The sequence below is a fragment of the Stenella coeruleoalba genome (assembly GCF_951394435.1).
Source record: "Stenella coeruleoalba genome assembly, chromosome: 5".
Lineage (NCBI taxonomy): Eukaryota > Metazoa > Chordata > Mammalia > Artiodactyla > Delphinidae > Stenella > Stenella coeruleoalba.
The window spans coordinates 59,131,067-59,150,934 of NC_137150.1; the positions used below are offsets into that span (position 1 = coordinate 59,131,067).

At 37.0% G+C, this 19,868-nt stretch overlaps 1 long non-coding RNA gene across 1 annotated transcript in view; it reads left to right on the forward strand.

Annotated features, from left to right (window-relative positions):
* LOC307186734 overlaps window positions 1-19,868 on the forward strand; it is a 425,306-nt gene that overhangs the window by 67,924 nt on the left and 337,514 nt on the right. The gene's annotated exons all lie outside the window — the stretch shown is intronic.

The following is a 19,868-nucleotide window of genomic DNA, read 5'->3' on the forward strand; positions in this document are numbered from 1 at the left end:
AATATTTCTAGTTTTGATCTGTGTACACTGAAGCTAAAACTTAAATTCACGTCTGAAGAAATCTCAAGGCAAAAACTTCCAGACTTTTATAACTTTTTCCAGTCTTTCGCAGTTATGTCTCCCACAACCAATTCAACAAAAATTACTTTTCAGTTACTTGCTCTTATTACAAAGCATTCATTGTATTTTTTAGACCACATCTTTTTGTTTTCTCACTCATATTTCATCAGGTATACATTAATACTAATTAAAATTACAGACTCGCAATAGCAAGTACAACTGAAATGAAGAGGTTTGGAAACAAATTTAGCCAATGCTTGGTAAGCCTACAATGCAACTGAAGATGCAGTTGCGTTTGGATTTTCTAGGGAGTGATTTACTAGCTGTGACTGTTAAGTATGTCTTAGGTATCAACTACAGTATATGGGACTGAAAAGCATTAGTTATGCTGGTAAAATGAATAAGGGAAGGTTATTTAAGAGAATTTCTACTGTGTACGTATACTAGATCTCACATTCATAAAAATATATTTTATGTAATACAGTGTAAATATCGAAAGCCCTAGCTTTCAGGAAGAAATTCTCAGAGCAGTTTCCCACCCCCTCATGGAGTAGTATAGGATAGGGATGTACAAGACTGGAGATCAGGAGAGCAGTTACCAATCTGAGTAGAATTTTGCTAACTGCAGAATGGTGTCTTTAAAGAGAAAATAGAAATAAAGGAAGTAAAATGGCTTTTGTTGAACTTCAAAGTCAACATTTTAGTGCCTCAAAATGTGCATTTGGACATAATGACTATGTTTGGCAAGAAGGAGGATTTTCTGGGATTGAGAGCGTCAGATGTTAAAGACAGCCCTGTCAAGCTTGAGAGCAGGGCTGTGTTCCTGTTTGGGAGGTTCCTGGTATATGTATCAACAGAACATTCTTAAATGTCAGTGTTCACTAACACAAATGAAGTAGATAATGATTGTTAGTCAGTGACTGGTGTTATAAATTAAAGCCTTAACTGTTGTCTTTCAAGTCAACAAACATCTATTGATTGCCTGCTATGAGCATGGCCCCGTGCTTTCTGCTACGGGTGCACAAATGAAAAACATGATCTACCACAACTTCATACTCTGGAAGCAAGTAGGTATTTCAGAACTAATTATGATATAAATCAAACTAGAGAGTGCAACAATGGCCATATAAATTTTTTATTAATTTCCCTTTTCAGTGAATTTTGGAAGAAGTCAGCTGATTCTGTGCTTTATAATGTGGGGCAACTTATATAACCACTCTTGGTATAGATTTCTCACCTTTCAAATGGGCCAGCTATATCCTGGGAGGCAGTGCGCATCATTCAAAGTGATATTTTCACTAGGTACCTCCATTTAAGAGATGCCAATTAATTCTATATTATTTATAGCTGAAGAATTTTTCTTTGGCATCAGACTTCTGTGTCATTCTTCCAGTGTCTGTTGTCATTGGAAATTCCAGTAGTCTGTCCTTCACGTACCTTCCACTGAAGTGGGCATAATATTGGTTAAATGGGATGCTTTAGTGTACCCTGAACATTAAAGAATAGTATGGCTTTATTTAGTAGCCATTTATTGCTTTTTAACCAGCTAGTTCAAATTATACCCATCTCTAAGATATCAGCACACTTCCAAACAGTCACCTTCTTCTAGTTAGGTCAAAGCCCACTGCTAGACACTGTGATAGGACCATGTGCCTCTTCTTCAGAGTTTTAACTTCAGTTATAATTTTACATTATTGGTGTGATTTTTAGGGTATTTATCTGTCACTCCATTCGGTCAACTAAGCCAGTTGACTCTCAACAGAGCAGGAACCATGTATGTTTTACTCGTCATCATTGTCTCAGCTTTTAGCCTGGTGCTTGGTACTGAATAGAGGAATGAACTCCTACCTGAAGTCTTTATTTCCTTCCTGTGTTAACTCTTGTGGGAGGGAAGTTGGGGGAGATGATACTGGTGAAATTGAGTTCCATAAATTTGCTAACCACTTCTTCCTTTTAGTGTCCTAAACTTATTTTACTAAAGTTTCAAAGGATGTTCCACCATTCTACTGGGGAACAAGCCTGTGACCACGTTACCCAGATCATTTTTAATTGTATACATTTTAATCAAGTTCCCTATTAAGCAGTTGCCTTTCCAGGATGAAGAGGCCAGTGTTTCAATATGACTCAAATACCAACACCCTAACATGTTAGTTGCTATTTCCTCTCTTGCTTATGCCTTCTCTGGCTTCTTTGTTAACATTTTTGATTTGCGACAACCATAATCTCTTGTGGCATTCAAAAGTGTAAGCACTGAGGTTATATAGAATGCTAATTTCAGTTGGATTTCTACTCTTCTTCTTCTTCCTCTTCCCCTTTCCCCTTCCTCTCTTCCCCTCCTTCTGCCCTTTTCCCCTCTCCCCTCCTCCTCCTCCCCCTTCCTTCTTCCTCTTCTTCCCCTTCTTTTCCTCCCCCTCACCTCCCCCCCCATTTCTTCTCCTTTTTTGCTCACAACTTATTATATAACTGGAGGTTTGCACCTTTTAATCCTCTTTACCTATTTTGCCCCCACCCCACTCCCCAACCTCTGGCATTGACTAATTGTTCTCCATATCTATGAGTCTTCTTTTGTTTTGTTTGCTTGCTTTGTTTCTTAGATTCCACATGTAAGTGTCTAATATTCTTCTTTATACATTTATGTTTTCTTCACTTTTCAACCCCAATAGACGATTCAGTCAGTTTCCTTGGGGAACTAACAGTGACTCCTAGGCATGTACTTTCTCTGCCTGAAGCTGATAGTTCAGGGCTGTTCATTTTATACCTATGTCATGTATCATAAAATATATTACCTTATACTTACTAAGTTGAAGACTATTTATTACTTTTCTATCCACTTGTACAAATTGGTTTGATTTTCATACCTATATTTTACCCTTTTTCTTAGCTACAAATTTGGAGTTTTCACGTTGAATAAATTTGGGCTTCTTGAACATTTATAAATGTGTTAAATATGATTGACATCAATGTTGTTTCCCAAGGAACTTCACTCTGGAGGAAACTACACATTTATCCCTATTCTGAGTACAAGTCTTTCCTGGTCTAAGTCTACCCATGATAAAACTGCCCTATGGCACTACACCGTCCATGGGGATTTCTGTCTTTCTGTTGTTCAAAGGCAGGCCAGTCTGGCTAGCGTGCACCTGTGTGGCCGTGCTCATGGCTTATGCATGGTGTCCATTCTGATTGGTTGAGGATTCTCTTCGATTGCTTGAAGCCCAAGCACTGCCTGTTGTTAATATTCTGAATATTTAAGGTGACCACAAAATCATTCAGTGACATCAGGATCACATATTAGTTCTTGGTTTTATATCCAGTCTCCTTGGATAAGCCATAATGGATAACTGAGTCACTTGGCTGTGCAGCAGAGATTGACACAACATTGTAAATCAACTCTACTTCCATTAAAAAAGGAACAAGAAAAAAATAACTCATTGTTTAAAACTATTGAGTTTCATTTTTCTTTGCTGGGTAGAGGACTGGATAGCCATAAAATAGGATGAAGCAAAACCACTGATGTAAAATGGAGGATTTGGATTATCTGCAAACTATAATCATGAATTAATGGTGCTTTTATAAGTCTGGCTTTAAGGTCATGCATCTGAATCTTCTGGGAACTGAAAGTTCTTTGAATTTTTCAGGTAATGGGAGGATATGTTTCTTGTCTCAGGGAAAAGTAGTGAATCCACTAACTTAATGTCATTCTCCTTATTTCTTTATAAAATAACAGACTTACGACATGTTTCTGTCGGCATGGTCAAAATATACCAGAGCTGTGTGAAAAATCTTATAGTTTTTTTTAAGGGGCTGGGCTACAGCTGCAGAGTCTGTGCTACAGACATGATGGTTCTCTCTTTTTCAGTATTTAAGTGGAGTCATGTAGACACAGTGGTAAGAAGGGAATATGTCCTTAGACTATCACAGAAGCCATGGTTTGTATGAAGATCCAATTATTTTTGAACTTTGTAGACTATTAGTAAGAAGGAATCCATTTTTTATTGACTTCAGTAGGTTGAGATTTAGCAATCATTTTTCAGTAATTTTGCTTAATAGTGTAAAAATTTTTTAAACTGACCGCTAAAGTTTCCCATGGTTGAGGCACTGTTTCCAGAAAGAACCTGAAAATTAAGATTTCACTAGGTACACGAACATTGTATTCTTTTTTGGAGTTAGGATTTTCTCTGTTATTGGCCTCCTAAGTTCAAGATCAGGCTTGATGATCAACTGGTGGGGCTGTTATAAACAAATCCTTGCTCTTCAAAGTGTGGTCCATGGATTGGCATCATCTGGAAGCTTGTTAGAAAGTCTGTCTAAGGCCCCAGACCTACTCAATAAGAATCCACAGTTTGACAAGATGTCCAGGTGATCCATATATACATTAAAGTTTGAGAAGCTTGTTATGGAGGGTATCTAATAAGGGTAAACTTGGGGAAGGGCCCTGGTAGGTATAAATGACCTTTCAAGTTTTGCGCCATAGGGTTCTATATTACGCTAAGAAGGAACCATCTTCCAATGGATGTTATTTGGATCTTTTGACATAGGACTAGATGGAAGATGGTAGATGGTAAGTTCTCAGTGAAGGAGACTTTGGGATGGCAATTTAACTTTCCTTCACTTTTGCTGTTTTTCAGTGTGTATATGGTACTCTAGTTGTTCTTGACATTACCTATTTTGATTCTGGTCTTTAAAAAGACAACTGTGGATATGAAAGCCCTATAAGAAAAATCTTGAACTGTATTTGCCATTTTTATGATTTATCATTGGTCATTAGCATTTTATGTTCATATTTTTCTGATTTGTAATTTAAAGTTGGCAATAATGTATAATATAATTTCAAAAAATGAATTTCGTCTCAAATTAGATTTCTTGGCTCTACTGGCATAACAATAAAACCACACTTGTCTAAAATTAGACCACAGGTCTGTCTTTCTGCAGTTAGAGCTATTCAGATATTTACTTTATTTAGCTATTAGCAGCTGTTGTTGTTTTCGGTTTCCTTTTGCCTTTGGATCTGAAAGCAGCTTGAAAATAGAGTAATATTTAAATAATTGCATTTTGTGTAGTTAAATTCTTTCATGAATTCATTTCATAGTTCCTCATAAAGCAAGCATATATGGGCTAGCACACACACAAACGCAATCTTTATATGAATACTTTGAAAAGTGTTTAACATATGAATTGAAAACATACTTTCCTCTTACAACTGTTTCTGAAACCCTTTTTCCTTTAATTCCTTCAAATCTGTTAAATCATCTGGGGTGATGTGACATGTGCAGGCATTCTTGGTTGTTACAACAAGGGGTTGGAGGTGCGGAGGTGCCACTGGCATCTAGTGGGTAGAGGCCAGGGATCTTGCCTGAACATCCTGCAATATTCAGGACATTCCCCCAAAAAAGAGTTAGCAAGCCCAAAATGTCAATAGTGCCAAACTTGAGAAGGCCTGTATTAAACTGAATTGGTTAATATTTAAACTTGCAGTGAACTTCTGTGCATGGGGATATGCTATTTAGAGACAAAACAATTTATTGACTGCAAATGTAAAAAAAGTTTAAATACGGTATCAGTATTTTTACAAAAGCAATTGAAATGTCAAAATTCAGACTATAAGGCAACATGAATCTAGTAGAGTTTGTATGATGTTGCAAATATCAGAAATAAGTTTGGTGGGTATCTTCCCTCCCTTTTCCCGTCACCTCAGCAGTTGAATAGGTTTCCTGTTAAGAGAAGCTAAGCAAAATACTGTCATGGAAATATTGGATATTTCAATTAATAAATTCCAAATAAAAGTGGAATTAAGCTAAAAATTATAAAGAGTCCTTGAATGGCTTGTTGATTAGAAACTAATGTAACTCCTTGTCTAGGATAAAATACCAAACAGGCAGCAGCTGCTGGTAATTTGGTGCAAGTAATTGTAGAGCCAATAAGTTGAAGAAGTGCTTATTAAAAGAAACTGCTTTCCTATCTGCTTGTAAGTTCAATTGAGTAATGCACCCTACATGTGGTCTGATACTGGGTAAATTATACACCTGATTTAAAAACACTCCATCCATAAGAGCTCCTATTTTGCTCATCCATAAAATTTTTACTTTCTTCATTACTACTTGCAGCAGTGTATGGCATAATATCTATCAAATTAGGCTTTGAGGACATCTCAGGCTGGCACCCTGCTGACTTGAAACATGTGCTTAATATTACTGCAGCACTTTTAACCCCATGAGTGCCCCGGGTTAGCCCATATAGGCACACAGAATCGGTTCTTTCCTCTCTTTGCTGACACATCCTCCACTTATGGAGAATGAGAAACATCAAAGATAAAGGGGTGGGGGTGGAATTGGGGTTTAGTCACTGGGTAGGAGAAATAAGTAGTTGAAGTTTATAGAAATAAGATGGACAAAATGAAAACTGTGTGGTCTACTATTTCACAGTTTTCAAATATATGAACCAAATGTAAAATTTGAAATCAAGGCATTCTATTTATTTGACTTAATAAACTTTGAAAAGCAAGAAAAAACACACAATAGGACATTCTGGCTAACTCACACTTAAAGCCAACTTTGGAAGGTATTTTATTTATATTTATAAATGTCTGGATGACTTTAATTTTAATAAACATTTATTGCCTTCTATCTACTAAGTGCCAGGCACTGTGCTTGATGGTAAAGACAATAGTGATGAGCACATGTGGCCCATGACATCTTGCAACTCAGATCTTGCAAAGGGGTCAATATTTCAACAAATAACTCTAATGTAATGGTAAAGTAGAAATGATCTCAAGACTGTTGTTCCACATTCATTCATTCATTTATTCATTGAGGGGAGACGGTGTCTTTAACAATTACTCTACTTGCTGGGTCCCATTGGCAGCTCTTGCCCTATTGCAGAGCTAGATACACCTGTGACTATCAGCCTGATGCTGTTAAATATTTGAATCGTGTAATTATTTCCCCCTATTCTTATTCCATGCTAACCTAGTGGTCTTCTGATTATAATTTAGCTTCCCACCTGGAATGTCCTTGTGGGGAAAATGCACTTACTAGAGAACTCCAGTGGTCATTCTTTTCTTGTAATACTACTTGTTCTAAATGAACAAACTGGTATATTGTTCATAATTTAGCTCCCTGTGTAATGCTCTGAATTGATGACCCTTTGACAATCTACTTTTCATTATAAATGCATAGTTCATTATTAATCTTGTGAGGTTGGTCACTGTGACTTTATCTCCAAAGAGATTGGACCCACTACTTTCTGGGTGCTGACAAGTTAGGCTCTGTAGCCAGATTCCAGAAATTAGTGTAAAGAGTAGAAGACACTGGAGGATGTGAGAATGTTTAAAAAGTAATGTGTGGGGAGAGAGAGAGAGAAAGAGAATAAGAGTCATACTAAGGCTAGATCTCGAGACATGTCAACAGCAAAGAAGCAGAGCAATACATGCAAATGGAAAATGGAGGACGAGGATAACAGGAAACGAGAGAAAAGGGTCTAGAAAGGAGCTGGGAAGCAGAGATGGATGAGCATGAGAAACAGGCCATTGAATAAGGCAGTTCAATCCTTCAAGAAAGCAGTGTCAGTAGAGAAGTGGGAGGGGGGCAGGGAACCAGATTGCATGAAGTTATGGAATAAATTGCTGGTAGAGAAGTGGAAGTGGCAAGTGTGGGCTTCCCTTCAAGAAACTGGACAAGAAAATGACAGCTTGAAGTGTTCTCTTCTGAAAGAAAACACCTCAGTGTTTGTGGACAAAATGCAAAATGCTGGTAGAGAGGAAGGGGATAAATGACAGAGTAAATCTCCAGGTAAGGCATTCATGCATGTCTTTATTTTTTACTCATTCATTCATTCATTCATGTAGAGAGAGCATAGAGTAGTGGTTAGGGACCCAGATGCTAGAACCAAATGGCCTGGGTTTGAATACCAATTACACTATTACAGCTTTGGGGAAATTAACCGCTCTGTGCCTATCTGCACCTACCTCAGAGAGTTATTGTAAGGAGTAAATGAATTAATATTTTTAAAGCATCTAGAACTGTACCTGATACGTGGTAAGCATTTAAACATGTTTGATAAGTAACGAAAGGAGTTAGTCTGGAGAAGGGATAAGATACCAGATCCTCTAATAATCAACAATTTTTTTCTATATTTCCTGAATTTCTCACAAAATGTATTTGAGATGCGAAATTACCCAGAGCCTCTAATGAATAAAATTGCTATATACATCGGTATGAAATATTCTGACAATCTTATTCCTAGGTACAAGGTAAAATTGCAGAACTCTGTAAAGGAGTTAAAAGGAATTTCCTGAAGAAATTGCAAACTAATTCTGTCACATTTTTGTGGAATTTGGTGGCTCTTACTCCAAGCTACTTTCAGAATACAACCTTTGGCTTCATATCTTTCTTTGAATATAACCTACCCTTTCTACCCTCTCTCCTTTACTCTAGATATCATTTGGAGCTCAGGGAAGTCAATCTGTAAAATTTTTCCACATTTTAAAAAATTTTTATTCCTTGTGCTTTTCAATTGACATTGGCTCAGAGCATATAGGGTTAATTTAATAAATGCATCAGATGACTCTTCCCTTGGGCATCTCAGTTGATGGGAATGTAATTGCTTATTAATTGGTTGAGAACATTCTGCTATTAATGAGGAAAAGTGGGTGAATAATTCACTAAACTCTCTCCCTCCTTTCCTTCTCTTCCTCTTAGACACATTCTTTTGTTTTAGAGAATCATAAGCATTGTTTATGGTGACTAGTGGCCCACTATTTTTAAAACTCAATATAGGAAAAGAAATACCTGGGTAAATTATCGAAAGCTTCCACTTTTCACAAAAGCAAGTGATGGTTTGCTCAGAACAGCAAACCTGTCTCTCTTTTCCTTAACCTGTTGCTAATCTTGGTTTACTTTGTCTTTGTTGTACAAGGAGAGAAAATGCTAGTATATATTGTGGGTTTGTTTAATTTTTAAGTTGCATATTGGAAAATAATCCTGATGGCTACCTTGAAAGAGAAATATCAGCAGATGACTGTTCTCATCTTCATGTTTATCTGGGGACTGTCTCTAAGGCTGTAGTAAAGGATTCTAAATGGGCCCTTCCCAGGGTTCACCTCAATGGCTCATCCGAAAACTTGGGTCTGGGAGTAGGTCTGGGACACTCTCTTGATTGGAAATGGGAGCTGAAGGGACTGTCCAGCAGACAGAAGACATACCAGTTTCAGATGGCTGCAAAAAACCGACGTGCAGATTCCAAAGTTGAAGGTACCACCCCTGTGTTCACCAGGATGTGAGTCTCAGGCCCTTTGTACCCTAGCTCTGTGATCTGGTTCAAATTGTTTAAATTCCTTTGGGCACCCTCCTTAGCCTTTATAAGCTTCAATAAACTGCAGATGTTGATGTTTCTCCTATGTTTCTACACAGAGATATAGTGTGAATTGACTGAAAGAACTTTGTGTACCACAAATAACAATACAGCTCTTAGTATTATAATTAGGATTAATCTTAATACTAAGATAAATATTAGGTTGTTAGTTACATTAGAACAATAGGTAAAGAAGTTAAACTTAAGAGCAGAATTAGCCTTAGTTACTTAACTGAGTAGACTTCAAAAACTGTTAACACCCGCTCCTTTTAAACAAGCTGAATAGGACAGAGAAATGGAACAGGAAAAAGACAGGATTTAGAGGTGCCAGAGCCCATGACAGTGCCTGATGCACATAGATGCTTAAGATGTGTATTTTGAATGAATGTGCTGGAGGGATATTTAAATTATTTTATCTTTCTCCTTTATACTTTTTGGGTTTTTTTTCCAAGTTTGATACAAGCAGGATATATTAATTTTAAAATCATTAACACCACTATTTAAAAGAAAACACAGTAACAAAAACAAAACATGGAAAATGAGAGTACCATAGAGAATAGGAGCAGTCATTTTTAGAGGAGGAGACTTGGGGAATGAGTAAAAGAGCTCACATTTTTTGCACACTTCTGTGCTAGGCATGTGAGAAGTGCCTTATATGCTTTATTATATTTAATCCTCTTAACAAGACTAAATGGTAGATGCCAGCATTATTTCATTTTGCAGATTAGGAAATGGGCACAAGAGATTTCCAACAGATTTCCCAAGTCTTATGGCTGGTTGGTGGCCAAGTCAGGATTCATACCCAGATAGTGTGGCTCTTCTTTATCCATTTATTTTTTGATAGACGCTTAGGTTGCTTTCATATCTTGGCTATTGTAAATAATGCTGCTATGAACATTGGGGTGCATATATCTTTTTGAATTAGTGTTTTCATTTTCTTTGGATATTCTTAGGAAAGGAATTGCTGGATAATATGATAGCTCTATTTTTAGTGTTTTGAGGAACCTCTGTACTGTTTCTATAGTGGCTGAACCAATTTATGTTCCCACCAACAGTGCAGGAGGGTTTCCTCTTCTCCACATCCTGGCCAACACTTATTATTTGTTATCTTTTTGATAATATCCATTCTGACAGGTGTGAGGCGATATTTCATTGTAGTTTTGATTTGGATTTCCCTGATGATTAGTGATGTTGAGATTCTTTTTATGGGCCTGTTGGTCATCTGCATGTCTTCTTTGGAAAAATGCCTGTTCAGGTCTTTGGCCCATTTTTTAATTGAGTTGTTTGATTTTTTTGATATTGAGTGATATAAGTTTTTTATATATTTTGGATATTAAGCCTTTAACAGACATATCATTTAAAAATACTTTTCCTATTCAGTAGATTGCCTTTTCATTTTGTTGATGGTTTCCTTCTCTGTGCAAAAGCTTTTAAGATTAATTAGGTCCCATTTGTTTATTTTTCCTTTCGTTTCCCTTGCCTGAAGAGAGAGATCCAAAAAAATATTGCTAAAGACCAGAGTCAAAGAGTATACTGCCTATGTTTGCTTCTAAGAGTTTTGTGGTTTTGAGGCTTACATTTAGGTCTTTAATCAATTTTGAGTTTATTTTTTCTATATGATGTGAGGAAATGGTCTAATTTCATTCTATTACACATAGCTGTCCAGTTTTCCAACACGACTTATTGAAGAGACTTTTTCCCATTGTATATTCTTGCCTCCTTTGTCATAGATTAATTGGCCATAGGTGTGTGGGTTTATTTCTGGACTCTCCACTCTTTCCCATTGATCTGTATGTCTGGTTTTGTGCCAGTACTATACCGTTTTGATTACTGTAGCTTTGTAGTATAGTCTGAAGTCAGAAAGTGTGATACCTTTGACTTCGTTCTTTATTTTCAAGATTTCTTTGGCTATTTGCAGTCTTTTGTGGTTCCATACAAATTTTAGGAATATTTGTTCTAGCTCTGTGAAACATGTCATAGGTATTTTGGTAGAGATTGCATTAAATCTGTAGATTGCTTTGGGTAGTCTGTACATTTTAACAGTATTAATTCTTTTAATCTACAAAAATGGGATATCTTTCTATTTATTTATATTGTCTTCAATTTCCTTACTTAGTGTCCTAAGTACAGGCCTTTTACCTCCTTAGATTTATTCCTAGATATTTTATTCTTTTTTGATGTAATTGTAAATGGATTGTTTTCTTGAATTTTCTTTCTTATAGTTCATTTTCAGTGTATAGAAAAGCAACAGGTTTCTGTATATTAATTTTGTATCTGCAACTTTACTGAATTCATTTATTAGTTCTAATAGATTTTTGGTGGCGACTTTAGGGTTTTCTGTATATAGTATTATGTCATCTGAAAATAGTGACAGTTGTACTTCTTCGCTTCCAATTTGGATGCCTTTATTTCTCTTTCTTGTCTGATTTCTGTGGCTAGGATTTCTAATATTATGTTAAATAGAAATGGGAAGAGTGGACATCCTTGTCTTCTTCCTGATCTTAAAGGAAAAGCTTTCAGCTTTTCATCATTGAGAATGATGTTAGCTGTGGGTTTGTCATAAGTGACCTTTGTTATGTTGAGATATGTTCCCTCTATACCAACTTTGTTGACAGATTTTTTTAAAATCATGAATGGTTGTTGAGTTTTTTCAAATGTTTTTTCAAATGTTGAGTTTTTCTGTGTCTAATGAGATGATCATATGATTTTTATCCTTTGTTTTGTTAATGTGGTGTATCACACTGATTGATTTGTGGATATTGAAACATCCTTGCATCCATGGAATGAATCCCACTTGATCATGGTGTATGATCCTTTCTATATATTATTGAATTCAGTTTACTAACATTTTGTTGAGTGTTTGTGCATCTATATTCATCAGAGATATTGGCCTGTAATTTACTTTTTCTGTAGTGTCTTTGTCAGGTTTTGGTGTCAGGGTAATGGTGGCCTCATAGAATGAACTTGGGAGTTTTCCAAATTTTTGGAATAGTTTGAGGATAGGTATTAACTCTTGTTTATATGTTTGGTAGAATTCCTCTGTGAAGCCATCCAGTCCTAGACTTATTTGTGGGGAGTTTTTTTATTACTAATTCAATTTAACTACCAGTGATTAGTATGTTCAGATTGTCTATTTTTTTTCTGATTCAATCTTGGAAGATTGTATGTTTCTAGGAGTTTATCTACTTCTTCCTGGTTGTCCAGTTTGTTGGCATATAACTGTTTTTAGTATTCTCTTATGATTATTTATATCTCTGATTATTTGTAACTTCTCCTCTTTCATTTCTAATTTTGTTTATTTGGGCCTCTCTTTTTTTCTTAATGAGCTTGATTAAAGTCTTATCAATTTTGTTTGTATTTTCAAAAAAGCAGCCATTGGCTTCTACTACTTTTTAAATTTTTTTTTTTTGGTCTCCATTTTATTTATTTTTGCTCCGATCTTTATTATTTCCTTCCTCCTGCTGAGTTTGGACTTTGTTTGTTATTCTTTTTCTAATTCCTTTAGATGGTAGGTTAGGTTGTTTATTTGAGGCTTTTCTTGTTTCTTGATGTAGGCCTGTATTGCTATAAACTTCCCAGTTAGAACAACTTTTGCTGAGTCCCATAGATTTTGGAAAATTGTTTTTATTTTCACTTGTCAAAAGGTATTTTCTGATCTCCTCTTTGATTTCTTCATTGATCCATTGGTTTTTTAGTAACATGTTATTTAGGCTCCACATGTCTGTGTTTTTTCCATTTTTCTTCCTGTAATTGACTTCTGGCTTGGAAATGGTTGGAAATGATGCTTGATATAATTTCTTTCTCCTTAAATTTTCTGAGACTTGTTTCGTGAACTAACATGTGACCTCTCCTAGAGAATGTTCCATGTGCACTTGAAAAGAATGTATATTCTGCTGTTTTTGGATGGAATGTTCTGTAGGTAACTATTAAATCCAACTTATCTAACATGCCATTTAAGGCCACTGTTTCCCTTATTGATTTTTTGTCTGTATGATCTATTCATTGACATAAGTGTGGTGTTAAAATCCCTGACTATTATTGTATTACTGTCAATTTCTCATTTTATTTCTATTAATATTTTCTTTATATATTTAGGTGCTCCAATATAAGGTGCATATATATTTATGAAGGTTATATCCTCTTCTTGGATTGGTCACTTTATCATTATATAATGCTCTTCTTTGTCATTTATTGTAGACTTTGTTTTAAAGTCTACTTTGTCTTATATGAGTATTGCTACACCAGCTTTCTTTACATTTTCATTTGCATGGAATATCTTTTTCCATCCTCTCACTTTCAGGTTCTGTGTGTCTTTAGTTCTGAAGTGAGTCCCTTGTAGGCAGCATATAGATGGGTCTTGTTTTTTTTAATCCATTCAGCCATCCTGTATCTTTTGATTGTAGCATTTAGCCCATTGACATTTAAAGTAATTATTGATAGGTATGTACTTAGTGCCACTTTGTTTCTTGTTTCTGGTTTTTTTTGTAGTTCATCTGTGTTCTTCTTTTAGTCACTTCCCTTGTGGTTTGATGGTTTTGTTTAGTGTTATGTTTGTGTTTATTTCTCACCAGTTTTTGTGTTGCTATTGCATGTTTTCATTTGTGGTTTACCATGGATTTTACATATGCTGACCTATAACTGTATCTACTTGTTTTAAACTGATAGTCATTTAAGTTTAAACACATTTTAAAAGATCTACATATTTTTTACTCCCCCCTTGCAAGTTTTGTGTTTTTGATGTCATATTTAACAACTTCATGCCCCTTAACTGCTTATTGCATTATAGTTGATTTTACAATTTTTGTTCTTTTAGCCTTCATACTAGCTTATTTAAGTGGTTGATCCACTGCCTTTACTTTATATTTGCCTTTAGCAGTGGAATTTTTCCTCCCTATATTTTCTTATTTCTTGCTGCAGCCTTTTCTTTTTCACTTAAAGAAGACTCTAACATTTCTTGTAAGGTCAGTTTAGTATTGTTTTTTTTCTTTTCTTTCTTTTTTTCTTTTCGCTTATCTGTGAAGCCCTTTATTTCTACTTCAGTTCTGAATGATAATCTTATTGGGTAGAGTATCCTAGGTTGTAGGTATTTTTCCTTTCAGTACTTTAAAATATATTATGCCACTCCCTTCTGGCCTGCAAAGTTTTTGCTGAAAAATCACTTCATAGCCTTCTGGGGAGTCCCTTGTATGTGACTCTTTGTTTTTCTCAGTTGCCTTTAAGATTCTCTTTAGCTTTTGTCATTTTTATTATATGTCTTGGTGTGAGTCTGTTTGGGTTCATCCTGTTTGGGCCTCTCTGTACTTCCTGAACCTGGGTATCTGTTTCCTTCTTCAGGTTAGAGAAATTTTCAGCCATAATTTCATCAAATACATTTTTTTACCCCCTTTATATCTCTCTTCTTCTTCTGGGACCCCTATAACATGAATGTTAGTATGCTTGATGTTGTACCAGAGGTCCCTTAAACCAGGGATCCACAACCCCTGGGCCACGAACGGGTACCAGTCCGTGGCCTGTTAACAACCAGGCCGCACAGCAGGAGGTGAGCAGCAGGTGAGTGAGTGAAGCTTCATCTGTATTTACAGCTGCTCCCCATCACTTGCATTACTGCCTGAGCTCTGCCTTCTGTCAGTATTATGGTGAGTTGTATAATTAGTTCGTTATATATTACAATGTAATAATAATAGGAATAAAGTGCACAATAAATGTAATGTACTTGAATCATCCCGAAACCATCCCCCCTCCCACCCCCCAGCCCCCACCCTCACCCCCGGTCTGTGGAAAAATTGTCTTCCAGGAAACCAGTCCCTGGTGCCAAAAAGGTTGGGGAACGCTGCCTTAAACTATCCTCATTTTTAAAAATTTGTTTTTCTTTTGCTGTTTGGGTGATTTCCACTTTTCTAACTTCCAGATTATTTATGCATTCTGTGTATCGCCTAATCTGCTGTTAATTCCTTCTAGTGTATTTTTCATTTGAGTTATTGTGTTCTACAGCTCTGACTGGTTCTTTTCTATATTTTCTACTTCTTCTTTGAAGTTCTCACTGTGTTTGTCTAATCTTTTCCCAAGTTCAATTAGCATTATTATTACTACGGCTTTAAACTCTTAATCAGGTAAATTATTTATCTCTGTTTCTCTAGGGTTTTTCCAGGGATTTTATCTTGTTCTTCTGTTTGAAACATATTCCTCTGTGTTCTCATTTTGTTTAACTGTCTCTGTTTGTCTCTTAAATTAGGTGAAACAGTTACCTATCTGGGTCAGGAAGGCATATCCTTGAATTGGAGCAGCCATATGCAGTCTCCATGAGCCCAGTGGTTAGGTGAGAGAGCTAGATCTGAAGTGAGCACAGGCCACATCTTCCCCCAGGGTGCACTGGCAGCTTCTGACTTGATGGGAAGCAGGGCTGGATTTGGAGCAGCTAGAGTCATAGCCATTGTAAGCCAGGGTTTCTCCTAGGCTCAGTGGCAGTCACTGCCCTATCAGTGGCAATGCTGGAGGCTTTGCTGGAGCAGGAGCCCTGAGGGAGCTGTGCCTTGTGTGATAGCAGGTGTGACAACAGTGTGTGCCTTGGTTGGGGGTGTGACTGGGGCCCAAGGGGTCGGAGCTCCACTTCTGAGCTGGTTCCACTTTTTCCCTGGTGTGTGCCCCTTAGTTAGAGGCTGGGTCAAGGCTGGAGGGGTTGGAGCTGCACTACTGAACTGGTTTCATTCCTTCCCAAGTGCTCACATTCATGCCCATGCTGGCAGAGGGGTCTCCACTCTGGCCAGAGGCAGCTGGCTCCATTCCCTGCAAGTGTGTGCATACTCATTGGCAGTGGTGGCCTTCACCTTAGAAGGGAGCGGTATCAGAGCAGAAGGTGCTGGAGCGGGAGCCCAGTGCAGGCTGGAGGTTGTGCTGGGGTGGTCCTGGCGTGCCAGCCAGAACACCTGGCAGTTTTTTTGGTTTTGCTTCCTGGAGGCAGTTTACATTCACTTTTATTTTTTAAGAAATGTGTTTATTTTTATTTATTTTTTTAAATAAAATTTTAAATTTTATTTATTTTTGGCTGTGTTGGGTCTTCGTTGCTGTGTGCGGGATTTCTCTAGTTGTGGTGAGCGGGGGCTACTCTTCGTTGAGGTGCGCAGGCTTCTCATTGCGGTGGCTTGTCTTGTTGCAGAGCACGGGCTCTAGGTGCGCAGGCTTCCGTAGTTGTAGCACGCAGGCTCAGTAGTTGTGGCACGTGGGCTTAGTTGCTCCATGGCATGTGGGATCACCTGGCAGTTTTTAATCTGCGGCCTCCACACTGGGACTGGGAGCAAGCAAGTCTGTGCATACACTCTTCAAGTACACAGTCTTGGTTTCTTACAGCCCTCCAGTAAACCCCACTGGTTTTCAAACCAGCTAAGGTGGTTTATCTTCCCAGTGTTGGACTCAAGGGCTGGGGTGCCTAATATGTGGCTCAAACTCCTCCCTCCCCAAGGAGGATTCCCAAGCCTGTGATGCCCCCCTCCTCTTCTGGGTCACCTGCTAAGGGTACAGGTCCTGACTAGATCGCTTCTCCTCCCTTCCTGCCAGACTCTGTGTGGTTCTTTCTTACAGCATTGGTTGTGGAAGAGTGGTTCTGCTAGTCTTCAGGGCATTCTTAGTGAGAGTTGCTCTATATGTAATTGTAGTTTTGATGTGTTCATGAGGGGAAGTGAGCTCAAGGTCCTCCTACTCTGCTACCTTGATACTGACTCTCAATACAATGATTCTTAAACTTTGCATAGTAGTTTAACACAAAGTCCTTTAATGTACTGTCTTACTAATACAACAGATAGCCGAGAGATGTTTTAGTCCAATTTTATTAATAACTAATATTTTTGAGCCCTTACTCTACACCAGCATTGTGTGAAGACCTTTGGAAGGAGTGTCTCATTTATGTTATAACATCCACATGAAGTTGGAATTTCCTCTATCATAAGAACACTAGGAAGCAGAGGCTCAGAAAGCAAAATAACCATCTACAATCACATATCTATGGGTGGGGGCTGGAATTTGCATCAGGGCAATCCAGCTCCGTGGTTGGCACTCTAACCATTAATCTATACTGTCAGCGACTTGCCTAGGTTACACTGCTAGTAATAAAGAATGGGGCTATTTTCAAAACTCAGGGTTTTTTGTACCAAGTCTGCTTAGTGTGACCAAAACCAAAAAATCATGTTTAGTGAGAATAGTGGGAAAAAGCTGGAGGGAATATCCTGAATTCTAGCCTATCACAGCTGTGTGACCCTGGGACCTTTGAAAGTCACATGTTTTCTCTTCGGAATAGATATAATAATTCCTTCTCCATCTACCCCACCACAAACTCACCTGTAGTGAAATTGTTCTGTAAAATGAACTTCTCATCACAATTTAAAATGTTTGTTCTTAAATGAATTTTTGTGCTGACTTCGCATCTTAGAAGCCTTGAAGGCATGGGGAATATTGAAGCTTTACCAAGTTTACACCGGCAGTCATACTGTATGCTGTCTCACATACATACCCAAGATCAATGAATAAGCTTCAGATATGAAACAAGTAAAAATAAGTTATTTTATTTGTTCCCTTTTTTAAACAAGAAGAATTATTTTCCATAGACTGGCTTTATTCAGAGTTGTGAAAGTATCACTGGATGTGGGAAATTAATCCTTGGAAGTAGGCACTAAAATGGTACAACATCTAAGACTATCAGATAAAGAGCAGAGATAAGATTTAAAATGCTTTTCATAAAGATCCTACTTTATATTTAGCTAAGTAATATATGGAAAAATTGGCACCTTTCAGCACTAGAGCGATTACCACCACTGTTACTGCGAAGGCTGATGCTTGGCCAGCACCTGCAGTGGAATTAAATTAATGGAATTGATTTGTCGGCTCATTTTTAAAAAATATAAAGTTGCTTTTTGAGAAAATTACAGATTTGCACTTAATTTAAAATTCTTTCCATAAATGTTACCTATTTCTAATTATAATATACTTTCTGCTGTTGAAGACATATTTCTAGACTAGATCAAGACATGATTATTAGACATTTCATACTTGCTCAGAACAACACAATGATGAAAGCAAAGCTGGTAGCACTTTATAGATAAGACAAAACATTTAATGGATGCATATTACATGCCAGCTCTGTGCGAATCACTTTACATATGTTGGCTCATTTAATTACTCAAAAGAACAATATAAAGCCTGTGGAAGATTTGCTGTGTAAATTGTGAAGTGCTACAAAAATGTCAGGCCTTCTTATGATGCAGGGCATTAGGTGAACACCATGGACTTGAGAACGCCTTCACCGTATATAACAAGAAGCTTCCAGGAGGATGGAGGGTCTAGCTTGGGCATTACGAATAAAATCAATAGAATGATTTTATTTAATGATTTGTAATATTTGTATATTTGTAATTTAATGATTTGTAATAAAATCACACTACTGTATATAAAAAAAATAACAATATAGGTATTACTATTATCATATTTTTGCATATAGGCTCCAAGAGGTTAAGTAATTTCTTCAGAGTCACACAACTGATAAGTGTGGACCTGAACTAGAACCCAGAGTGTCCAAAGCCTTTTCTCTCTAGATTCTTCATGTTTTCATGAAATAGTGCTCTGAGTGGCACTCTTGGCTACCTGCCCTTTCATCACTGCCATTCGACTTAATTTTGCTGTGCAGCAACTTGTATGCTAAGGAGATCTTTAATTCTGGAGGGGAGCCATTGGTCCTCTTCTCCTTACTTCAACCTTAATTTTATGGATAGATTGTTGTGAAAAACTGGAAAAAATGAAGATAATGACGAGTTCAACGTTATATACTCTGTGTTAGAATAGAAAATTTTGTCATATTAACAGCCCCATTGTGATTCTTAGGAATATTATTACTGAATAGAAAAGTGAAATCATGTACTTTGTAATATTTTCATGTTTTCTCTATGTTCTACAAATTTAGTTTCTTCACGATGGAACCAAACCAAAGTCAATGAAGTGCAACAATAATAACTATATCTGTGTGTGTGCATACATATATATACAGTTGACCCTTGAACAACACAGGTTTGAGCTGCACAGGTCCACTTATATTTGGATTTTTTTTATAGTAAATACTACAGTACTACATGATCCACGGTTGATTGAATCTGTGGATGCAGAACTGCAGAGACGAAAGACTGACTATAAGTTATATGTGGATAATCAACTGCAGGGAGGGTTGGCGCCTCCAACCCCCTACATTGTTCAAGGGTCAACTGTATATATGTATCTATACATACACACATATTATTTAGGTACATTGATTGATAGATGAGGTATGTAGACTTTTACTAGGATTAATGGGACAGTTCTGTACAGCTGAGTTCAGAGTGGGGGATTATTTATTGAACCTGATTCTAAAGTCCAAATTTATACTTGCAAAAGAGTTCAGTCTGGAATCTCATGTACAAATGGCAACAATAACGGTAACAGCAGCTAAT